This window comes from Struthio camelus, chromosome 4 (assembly GCF_040807025.1).
Source record: "Struthio camelus isolate bStrCam1 chromosome 4, bStrCam1.hap1, whole genome shotgun sequence".
NCBI lineage: Eukaryota > Metazoa > Chordata > Aves > Struthioniformes > Struthionidae > Struthio > Struthio camelus.
The window spans coordinates 10752763-10764766 of NC_090945.1; the positions used below are offsets into that span (position 1 = coordinate 10752763).

The window sequence follows — 12004 nt, forward strand, 5'->3', positions numbered from 1 at the left end:
TCAAAGTGCTTAAAACACATGCGTTTCTGCTGTTTCAGTAGGAGACAGAGCTCTCATTATTTGTTGATCAGGCAGAGATTGAAACACATAGTATGTACTGACTGATGAGTAATAGTGGTAGGTGCCTACTGTAACAGTAATGGAATTAGTGCTCTGATCGCACGGCATCTTCACTCTTAATAGAGCCTCTGAAAAAGAGTTTGAACAGGTGTCAGTTAAATCAATTGGATTTTGCTTTGGAGTGAAGTGAAAGGGAGCAAAAAGCAGTGCCAGGAGTCCATCAAAAGATTTTATTGCTGTTGAAACCAAGGGGTTTCCCAGAGAGAGGAACTGTGTGTTGGACATGAATAGTAATTTGTGATAGGAGTAGTCCTACTCTGGATGCTCACATCCCTGACTTGCGGACATCCAGTGAGAGTAGGGCGTTTATGTAGAACTTAAGAACATAGTAGTAATACTGTTTAATTTCTTACGGATTTTAAGGTCTGTGATGTTTGTCCTAGGCAGTTCTTGTTACCGAGGCAGCCTTCGTCTTGGTTCGATGCGTGGATTCTAAAAATATGTGAAAGGGAGCCTTTTGTTATTTAAATGGTCTGGCTCAGTTTAGAGTTCACGGTGAAGCCCAAAACCGTACAGCCCCTTTCCTTTTTTTATTTTTCCATAGAAATGTCTGTGTTCAGCATTACATAGATAATAGGCTGTTTGGAGCTAATCAGGGTGTATATAAGCTGGTGATAGGGAAATATTTATGACTGGATAGTCACAAGTGCTGTGCAATGTTATATCACAAATCAAGGATTTTGTTAACCTATTTGTGATGAACAGTATTGAACCAGAGGTTGCATGGAATCCCTACAGTATTATAAACACTTAAATATGATTAGCCCCATGGTGATGGCAGTTCAGTTTCTCTGAGCATGAGCATTTTAAAAATTACTCTTATTTGTAGAAACAGTTTTTTTAAAAGAAGCTGGGTGAGCATAATCCCGATTTTCACAAAATTTGCGTTTAGTAGTATATGCAATGCCAAATGCTGATCTGGTCATTTTAGAATACAATGGTACTGCTGTCTACAAGCAGTGTGACTTGATCGTTTGTCCCGCAGGTCACCAAGATGCCTTTGTCTTAATGTTGTAGCTGTTGATGTTGGTGCGTGATGTTTGAACCATACACCAAAGGTGCTGTTAGGTGATTTATTTATTTATTTTTTTCTTTTCCTGAGTTACATGCTCATGGAAGTCACCTCTGTCAGCTTTATTCTTCCCAAATTATTTACATAGCCAGAGAGGTAATCGGCACAAGTAGACAGCAGAGTTGGAGAAACGGTATGCGATAGTAACCAAAAGAACTAATGAGAGAACTAAGAGATGTTGTAGGTAGGGAGTTGCTTGAGGAAGGTTGACTCTTAAAATGATGTCATTTGGGAGGAAATTTTCTCAAGCGACTCTGTGTGTAACGTATTTCAGTAAATTTCAGAAGTCAAGTTCTTGCTCAAAAGAAGCTGCAGTTCAAAAAAGGGCTACAGTTTTGTGAGTATACACGAAGCAAATTCATTTTGAAGTGCGGGATCTTGATATGCAAGTGATTATGCCATTTTTGTAGGGTTTTTTTGCAGTTAATAATGACCACTTATGCATGCAAGTCAGTTTACTGAACGTATAATTGTTTTGCAGAGATTGCTGTTTATGAAAATGCTAATTTTATAAATGCAGTACTTTTATATGAAATCAGAAACCGTATCTGCTGAGCGCAGCCAACAGAGGCAGCGAACAGACGCAGCAGTTTGCGCAGCAGTGTCTGGGCTCTGCCTGGGCCTTTTGTGGGCCTTGTTGGAAGTTGTGGAGACTTTCTGGGGACCCCCGAGGAACTAGACGGTGCTTGCTGCTAGCAGGAAGGGAGAGCTGGGCAAGGACTCCTGCAGGGGACCTTGACTTAACTTCCCCTGGGAAGTTCTAGCTAGGTGGGGCTGCTGCTAACGAGCTCTCTGGGCTGCCCTGGTCAGAGGGAGCTGGGGCTTTTGTTTCAGGTGGCTCCTGATTGGGTGGGTCAAGCACCCTTGTGAGTCACTGCTAGGCAGAGGCCTAGATAAGAGCCAGGCCTAGAGTGCAGCTCCCAGAGCGCAGCCAACAGAGGCAGCGAACAGACGCAGCAGTTTGCGCAGCAGTTCGCGCAGAAGAGCACCAGAAGGCAAAGAAGGCACCTCTCCATTTTGCACATTTTGCACAGTGGTGTGTCCTTTCCTGGGGCATGGTCGTGACACGCCGCAGAGCACGTTCCCCAGTGGCTGCGGGAGGTGCTGCATCGGCTGTGTCTGAGGCTTCAACCCAGACAGACCCTCAGACAGCAGATGCAGCTCTGCAGGTGTCGGGCTGCAGGGAGTGCCTGGGGCCTCTCCGTGGGGCCTGGGCTGACAGTCAGCTCTCCTGTGTGAGGTGTGCTGTGGTTGACCAGTTGCGTCACCAGATAAAGGAGTTATGGGAGGAGGTTAGTAGGCTGCGTAGCATCCGAGAGGATGAGCGGGAGATTGGCAGGGCGTTCTCGGAGACTGTTCAGCTCCGGGAGTCCCCTGCCCCCACTGCAGCGGAGTTGTCAGAGGGCTCAGCACCGTTTGTAAAGGTGCATCATAACGCTGTGGAAGAGGGCTGGAAGCTGGTGACCTCTCGTAGAAGGAGAAAGGCTCTTGCTCCTCCTCAAGACTTACCCTTGAAGAACAAGTGTAGCGCCCTCCAAGCTGAGGAGAGGCTGGGCATGGCTCCAAGGGAGTCAACTGGCCTGGCAGACCCTGTGCCGTGCAGGAACAGCCGAAAGAAGCAGCGAGTGATTGTTGTGGGTGACTGCCTGCTGCAGGGGACAGAGGCACCTCTCTGCCGACCTGACCTCTTGCCCAGAGAGGTTTGCTGCCTGCCAGGGGCTCGAATAAGAGATGTCGTGGAAAGACTGCCAAGGCTGGTCCACGCGTCGGACTACTGCCCTCTGCTGATCTTCCATGTGGGTGCTAACGACACGAAAGGCAAACTGGAAACCATCAAACGGGACTTCAGAGCTCTGGGAATGGTGGTGAAGGGTCTGGGAGCCCAGGTCGTTTTCTCCTCAATCTTGCCTGTGAGGGGAAAGGACAGGAGGAGGAGTAGACGAGTTTTCCCAAGTTAACAGCTGGCTGCGCCGCTGGTGTTGGCAACAGGGCTTTGGTTTCTATGACCATGGGACCCTCTTTGAAGATCAACAGCTGATGGGGAGCGATGGGATCCAGCTTACCAAGCGGGGCAGGCGCGTCTTTGCCAACAGATCGGCCAGCCTGGTACGGAGGGCTTTAAACTAGGCAAGATGGGGGAAGGGGAGTGGTATAGTGGCAGGGGAATCGGTAAAACACCGCTCCAGTCAGGAGGCCTCCAGCGGGTGCATACAGCCAGGGGAGACAGCATGCGACATGGCTATGGAGGATCCTCTTGCACCGCTCCTGGGAAGCCTGCGTGCTTGACTGGCTCTCTGAAATGCCTGTATAGCAATGCGCGCAGCATGGGGAATAAGCAGGAAGAGTTAGAGCTCTGTGTGCGGTAGCAGGGCCATGATCTCGTTGCAGTGACAGAGACGTGGTGGGATAGTTCACATGACTGGGATGCTGTCATGGATGGCTCTGTGCTTTTTTAGGCAAGACAGGCCAGGAAGGCGAGGTGGTGGAGTTGTCCTTTATGTGAGGGAGCAACTAGAATGTATGGAGCTCTGCCTCGGGGTGGATGAAGAGCAAGTTGAGAGCCTATGGGTAAGGCTTAAAGGGCAGGGTAACATGGGTGACACTGTTGTGGGGGTCTACTACAGGCCACCTGACCAGGAGGAAGTCATCGATGAGGCCTTCTACCGACAGCTGGAAGTAGCCTCACGATCACAGGCCCTGGTTCTCATGGGAGACTTCAACCACCCTGACATCTGTTGGCAAGACAGCACAGCTAGGCACAAACAGTCAAAGAGGTTCCTGCAGAGCACTGAGGATAATTTCTTGACTCAGGTGGTGGAGACGCCGACGAGGAGAGGTGCAATGCTAGACCTTGTGCTAACGAACAAAGAAGGTCTAGTTGGAGAGGTGAAGGTTGGGGGCAGCCTTGGCTGCAGTGACCGTGAGATGGTGGAGTTGAGGATCCTCCGAGGAGGGAGCAGGGCAATGAGTAGGATTGCAACGCTGGACTTCAGGAGAGCTGACTTTGGCCTCTTCGGGGACCTACTTAGGGGACTGTCATGGGGTAGGGCCCTAGAAGGAAGAGGGGTCCAAGAAAGCTGGTTAATATTCAAGCGTCACTTCCTCCAGGCTCAAGAGCAGTGCATCCCTCTGAGGAAGAAGTCCAGCAAAGCGGATTCAGCAGGAGACCTGCATGGATGAGCAAGGAACTCCTGGCAAAACTCCAGCAGAAGAAGGAAGTGTACAGAATGTGGAAAAGGGGACAGGCCACTTGGGAGGAATACAGGGACGTTGTCAGAGCGTGCAGGGATGCGACGAGGAAGGCTAAGGCCCAGCTGGAATGAAATCTGGCAAGGGATGTCAAGGACAACAAGAAGGCCTTCTTCCAATACATCAATAGCAAAAGGAAGACTAGGGAAAACGTGGGCCCGCCGCTGAATGGGGCGGGTGCCCTGGTGGCGAAGGATACAGAGAAGGCAGAGTTATTGAATGCTGCCTTTGCTTCCGTCTTCACTGCTAAGGCCAGTCCTGAGGAATTCCAGACCTTGGAGGCAAGAGAGGAAGGCTGGAGAAAGGAAGACTCTCCCTTGGTGGAGGAGGATCAGGTTAGAGATCATTTGGGCAAATCTGACATCACACAAATCCATGGGCCCCGATGGGATGCACCCACGAGTGCTGAGGGAGCTGGCGGATGTTATTGCTAGGCCACTCTCCATCACCTTGGAAAGGTCCTGGAGATCAGGAGAGGTGCCTGAGGACTGGAAGAAAGCCAGTGTCAGCCCAGCCTTCCAAAAGGGCCAGAAGGAGGAGCCAGGAAACTGCAGGCCTGTCAGCCTCCCCTCCATGCCTGGAAAGGTGATGGAACAGCTCCTCCTGGAGGTCCTCACTAAGCATCTGGAGGACAAGAAGGTGATCAGGAGTAGTCAGCATGGCTTCACCAAAGGGAAATGATGCTTGACCAATCTGATAGCCTTCTATGACGGAATGACTGGCTGGGTAGATGAGGGCAGAGCAGTGGATGTCGTCTCCCTGGACTTCCGCAAGGCTTTGGACACTGTCTCCCATCACATCCTCCTAGGTAAGCTCAGGAAGTGTGGGCTAGATGAGTGGACGGTGAGGTGGCTTGAGAACTGGCCGGATGGCCGAGCTCCGAGGGTTGTGGTGAATGGCGCAGAGTCAAGTGGGAGGCCTGTGGCTAGCGGTGTCCCCCAGGGGTCGGTCCTGGGTCCAGTCTTGTTCAATATATTCCTCAATGACCTGGAGGAAGGGACAGAGTGCACCCTCAGCAAGTTTGCTGATGATACGAAACTGGGAGGAGAGGCTAACACACCAGAAGGCTGTGCTGCCCTTCAGAGGGACCTGGAGAGCTGGGCGGAGAGGGACCTCCTGAAGGTCAACAAAGGCCAATGCAGGGTCCTGCACCTAGGCAGGAATAATCCCATGCAGCAGTACAGGCTGGGGGTTGACCTGCTGGAAAGTAGCTCTGCCGAGAAGGACCTGGGAGTGTTGGTGGACAACGAGTTGACCACGAGCCAGCAGTGTGCCCTTGTGGCCAAGAAGGCCAATGGTCTCCTGGGCTGCATTAGGCAGAGTGTTGCCAGCAGGTGGAGGGAGGTGATCCTGCCCCTCTCCTCGGCCCTGGGGAGGCCTCCCCTGGAGTACTGTGTCCAGTTCTGGGCTCCCCAGTACAAGAGAGACATGGCACTCCTGGAGAGAGTCCAGCGGAGGGCTACCAAGATGATTAGAGGGCTGGAGCACCTCTCCTAGGAAGAAAGACTGCAAGAGCTGGGCCTGTTGAGCCTGGAGAAGAGAAGATTGAGAGGGGATCTCATCAAAGTGTACAAGTATCTGAAGGGGGAGTGTCAAGAGGATGGGGCCAGCCTCTTCTCCGTGGTGCCCAGCAACAGGACAAGAGGCAGTGGGCAGAAACTGAACCACAGGAAGTTCCATCTGAACCTGAGGGAAAACTTCTTCACTGTGAGGGTGACAGAGCATTGGAACAGGTTGCCCAGAGAGGTAGTGGAGTCTCCTTCGCTGGAGCTATTCAAAAGCCGTCTGGATGTGATCCTGGGCAATATGCTCTAGGTGACCCTGCTTGAGCAGGGAGGTTGGCCTAGATGATCTCCAGAGGTCCCTTCCAACCTAAACGATTCTGTGATTCTGTGATCTAAAACTTAGCATTTAGTTATCAAAGAGGACAAGTGTTCTCTTTCTGTACTGTACCATATACTGTCCATATGACAGGATAGAAAAAACTTTGAAAATGATCATGAAGAAGTAGTGGTTAGAGAAAAATATTTATCAAAATTCCTCACAATAAAGGGCAGTTAATGGAAAAAACTTAGGATATTTCATTTAACATGAAAAGTGCTATTTGTGATTGGGGTTTTGCCAACCTGCGTAAGTCATTTCAGTAGAAACCAAGTGAAAGAGAGACTAGGTTTGAAATAGCTATAGAAATGAACAAGCTACCTGGGATACGGTAATTTTAGATGTGTGAACACTTAAAGTTTTCACAATCTTTTTTTATCCATAGGAAGTCTTGGCTTGGTATCTTGCAATTAGTTACACTTGTTAAAAATATTTCATTAGTCTCTCTCTAATACTAATCTCTGCGTAAACACTAAGCAGTGAAGTTCTGAACTCCATCTAGGCGATGTAAATGTTAAATAGCTTTAGTGAGTTTAGTTCAGTTACACGAGACCTATATCAGAGTAGATCGGGACAGGATTTTCTCTGAGAAACCTGTATTCTGCCATTCTGCGTTCTTTATTTGGAAAAGCTGGTAAATATTAGTTTCACTGTGTATGGTACTGCTTTATTTTGAACTGATACCTAAAATATTACTTACCGTATATCCGGAATAAGTTCTTACCTGTTACTGAGGAGGGATGTGTTATGAGCAACATTTTTTCTCTTGTGAAAACTCATTTTCTTAGCATGTTTCCAAAAGCAGTTTGTACTCTGTTCTGCTCCATATTTTAATATCTATATTGCTTTAGTAAACTGAATCAGAAATTCCCTTGGAAGGGAAGTGCCCTGCCTTTGGATATGTATGTGTGTGGGGTGTTTGTTTTTTTTTCCCTCCTCAGCGTTGAGGGTTTTTTTGTGACTAAAACTTTGTCTTGCATGATGATTTCTTTCCCTTTAGAAGGCAGATAGTGTTCTTTTTTATGCTGTTACTACTCGTTCTGATTAATATCCCTTCGTCCTCCACCCTCAGTTTGTCTGTTGATATTACGGATCCCTGCAGCCTGTAAGGTTAGTATTTTAATTAAATGATATTGAAATACAGTGTTGCCAACTCTTTCGGTATTTGGGTTTTTTAAGGCCCTGGGCTCAGTGTCATATGTGTGTGAGAAACTATGAGCTTTCTTTTTAATAAAGAGTAGGCTGCAGAAAATGAAGCTCGAGTATGTAAAACCTCGAGGCTTCTAAACTGAACCCTCCCGCCAAGGTTACTCCCTAGTAGTACCTCAGAATTTTGGGGGCATATGACATAATTTTTATGTATTTGGGGCTGACAGTATTAAAATGCCTTTTTAGAGCTGGTTGAAAAATGGAGATTTGCTACCTTCTGAACGCCCTTCAAGAGATGGACCTACCTGTCCTCTGTATCTGCCTTCTGAACAGTATCCTCGTGCCAGGTGTGAGCTATGAACACATCAGGTGAAATATTTGTACCTCCACTGTATTTGTTTTGAGTTGCTGAGGGAAATAACAACAGTATTCCACCTAGCAGGCAAGTTCGTTATCTTGCAGGCTCCCATCCCAGCCTTACAGAGGAAAAAACCAAGGATATTGCTGTCAAATAGCCTGGGAGCTGGGTGGTATACAAATGTCCTCCGAAGATCTGAACCATTGAGTATTTTTTTCCTGTCTGATCCATACAAAATTATCTTAAAATAATTTGAAGAGCCTGCAGAAGGTTATCGTTTCAGAGTTAGGGTGGAGTACAAAGCTCCAAGAATAAATGGAAATGTCAGATCGATAACATAAAAGCCCAGATGACGATGCCAGCAGAACAGTGGGAGGAGGTGGAGACAGCAATAAATTCATCTTTGTTTATGAGTATGGCGCATGTACCAATAGCGCATAAAGGGATGGGAAGTATTTTGTAACCACATGAGGAAATTTTGTGCCTACTTCCTGCCCTAGACTTGTCTGTGTGGCGTGTTGACTCTGTGCCCGTTTTGTGAGGTTCCGTTGTTAGCAAAATGGCCTTTTCGCTATAGAGCCCATGAGCAGGAGCAAAAACCTGCATATACCCTGTAATACCATCAGCTTTCCTTCTGCGCACCTTCCCTCTCCTGTTGTCTATATAAGAAATAATTGGGAGCATTGACTGGGAGTGAAGAGTTTAGTTCTCGCAGGGAGAAGTATCTGCAGTACTGGTAGTCTCAGCTATATTGTAGTCATGTTCACTATACTCAAGTGGAATCAAGTTGGCTCGGGGCAGAAGTGTGCTAATTGCTGTGCAGATATCAAATTAGATGCTTTAAGCTCCTGCAATGGTGATTTCCTAATTATCAAAAGGAATAAAATAAGGGTAACGAGTGCAGTACCTAAACTATCATGTTAATGTCATTCTTCTCTCTAGCTGTTGTGTGGTGGGATTTAGTGTGGCAGCCAAGTTGAGTGAAAGGACAAAGGTAGGTGTGTGTGATGGAGGACTAGCCGAAAGGCTGAAGTTATTTGGAGTTTTTATAAACTCCCTGAACATCTGCAGCTCATCTACAATCCCTGAAGTGTCCTTGTGGCTTTAGACATAAACTGCTATACAGTAAGATACTGGCAAGAAGAGGGCAAAGGTTGCAGGCTTTACACGCCAATTGTGCTTTCTTGCATGCTCTTAATTTCTAATGAAACTAATAAGGCAAACTCACCTGCATAGAGTTTGAGGAGGAACGGTTACTAAATAGACATTCTTGAGCTGCTAGATGTTGAATAGTCTGGCTTTGTTTTATAAGTCAGAATTGTTCAGACTTTGGCTTTTTAAAGAAGATGGAGAATATGAGAACAGCCACAAGCTTCAAAGGAAAGTCTGTCTAGTAAAGGCTTCTGTCTTCAGTGGCACTAGCTAAATGCTTAAGGAAGAAGAACAAGATAAGCAATTGTTAACAGCTTCTCTTGCTGTGTCCTCCCATGTTGAAGAAACCCGGTTTCTTCGAGATAGAAACTGTATCCTTGTATTAAAGATTCTCTCCGTCCTACATATGCGTTCTCTGCCCGTTTCCTGTTTCGTGACCTTGTTTCTATGTACTTGAAATGAAGAACAAGTTTGATTTGCTTTCTAGATACTAATTTTAAGTGATGTCAGGTGTAGATAGTGGTCCTGTCCTGTGAACAGATTTCTGCCTGTGTGGGACTCGAGGCAGAACTGCAGGGGCATACTGAGTATTACGAAGATCTCATAGCACCCCGATACAAACTATTAATTCAGAGTGTATACGGAATCATTACTGAAAGCACGTTTATACTGCAGACTGTGGAGTAATTTTTTTTCTGTAAAGCTCTGTGTTAACCTGGCTGCTATCCCTAGTTAGTTCATCTGGATCAATGCAGCATGTGAAATGGACTTCCTGATCTTCTTCCTTATTGCCTTTGTTCTAAGAAGAATGCAGCTCGTGTTGGCCCTGTGGTGGCACAGTTACTTTCCTTGGAGTAGCGCGAGGAATGGGGTGAGCAGGTATCTGAGCAAGACTGAACTGTGGCTCCCTGTTCTGGCCTGCTAACACTCCAGCCTCTTGCGTGAGAGGGGAAAAGTATGGGAGGATTGGTTTGCTTTATAAGCTGTTAGGATGGAAGTAGTGCTTGCAAGTGAATGCAGGGAGGAAAGGAATTACACTGTTTCATAGAGCGGGCATGAGAGCTTTTCTTGGTTGCACCTTGAAAACAAGGCATAACCCTACCTACGACGGTATACTAATGAATGATCTTATCCCTATGCGGTCAGATTCTCCTGAAGTTAATTTTTCTCTGCCCATAAGTTGTTGCAGTTTCTGGCAGACTTCCATCATTTACCTTCGCCGCTTCGTGCGTAGCCGAAATAAACAGCCAAGAACTCTGAGCTAACGTTTAAAGAACGGTTGGTAGCCTTAAATAAGGCCACACTAGTTACTCTGTGAATGTAAAAAGGTAAAGCAGGCAAAAAGAAAAGTACATTTTAATGCAATTCTTCTGGAAACAAACAAAAACTCTCTCTGCGCTGTTCCTGAAATAGACCTCCATGGCTTAATTGCAAATCATAACACTACTTAAATGTCTGCATTAATTTTACGTTAGATTTCAGTCATCAGTGTGTGGATAGGTGTTTTTATGGCATCATGAATGCTTGATTTGCAGTTGTACTTAAATTTAATTTTATTACCCTTTACCAAGCTGCATGAAATATCTTGTGGATGTCTGTAACGTCAAAAGAATATAACACAAATACCTACGTAGCTGTACAAATGGCAATAATCTAAATCTGTTCATAAGAAACAATGGCTTAAAGGTGTTGCATGCTCCTTAATCTTAGCAAACCTGTAGTGTAATTCTTTGCTTTCCTTGCATGGTTTTGAAACAGCGCAGATCTGGATATCTGCTTGGTTTTGGCTTTTGTAGGTTACTATGGCAGTTGTTAACTGAGATTACCTGTGTAGGCCCAAATCCTCAGTGCAATTACGTTGGCTTCAGTGAAAATTTAACTTAAACCGATTGAGACTCTTGATCTGTAGATTTGATTTAGGGTTGTGGTTTAAGTTGCACCAAGTCTATTTCAAAATGTTGTGTATCTGGTTAGGTGGATAATGAGTTTCCAGACTCCTGACTTATCTGCTTTACCCAGCCTTTATTACTGAGCTCTTATGTGTTATTAATGTGAGGAAAATTATCTCTGGCTTTCAAAATTCCGTGTGGCTGGAACTATATCACTTGTGACAGAGTATTATCAAAGTCAAGTATTCAAAAACCTTCAGTGAGATGTGTAGACTCAAAGGCAATCTAACTTCTGTTCTGTGAGCTTCTACGATACTTTGGGGTCCGTATGTGGGGTGGTTGTGTGTGGGTTTTTTTTTTTGTTGTTGGTTTTTTTTGTGGTGGTTTTGGTGGTTTTCGGTATCTCTGAAAACCAAAAGGATGTAAAAGCCTAAGATAGGTTCAAAAAAAAAAAAAAACCCAAAAACAATGGGAAAGTTACAGCAAAAGGTTTAAGAACTGGCAGCAGTGGGATAAATTTTACAGCTGATTTGTAATTTTGTTGAGAATGTTGTTGTAGTGTGCTCATTGTGGATCCAACCCACAGCCTTCTTAAGGGGTGGATTATGACCTGGGAAATATTTCTTAGCCCGTTTCTTTGCTTTTGTTGAATACAGTTGACTGTATTCCCCAAAGTGACTTATCAGATGTTGAAGTCAGGAAATAAAATACAGTTCTTGGAAGATAAGGAAGCTTTCGTACATGTTTTATTGGATCTTAAAGATGGACCAGTTCAAAGGAGCATTTGTCCTAGGTCATATCTTGCACAAGCAAGTACATTGTCCCTAGTCTTGTGCCACCTGGCCAGTTGCACGTGTGCAACGTGCCAACTTAAGAAGCTGTGGGTCTTAAACGATCTAGATACCAGACAGTCCAAATCAGACAGCTAGTGGAGCAGACCTTGGTGGGGTCATGCAGGCAGCGTAGACAAAGACAGTCTAGATGTATCCATTGTGCTGACGGTAAATAAGCTGTGAGATAGATTTTTATAGTTAGAGGCTGCCAGGCTACTCTCTCATTACTTCTTTTTGTCAGTGGTGAATGAAGGAAAAATAAAATTTGTCTCAAATTCTGAACACTGTGCAGAATATAAAT

At 45.9% G+C, this 12004-nt stretch overlaps 1 protein-coding gene across 7 annotated transcripts in view; it reads left to right on the forward strand.

Annotated features, from left to right (window-relative positions):
• The window catches only part of MAPK10 (mitogen-activated protein kinase 10), a 187861-nt gene that overhangs the window by 6154 nt on the left and 169703 nt on the right, over positions 1–12004 (forward strand). The gene's annotated exons all lie outside the window — the stretch shown is intronic.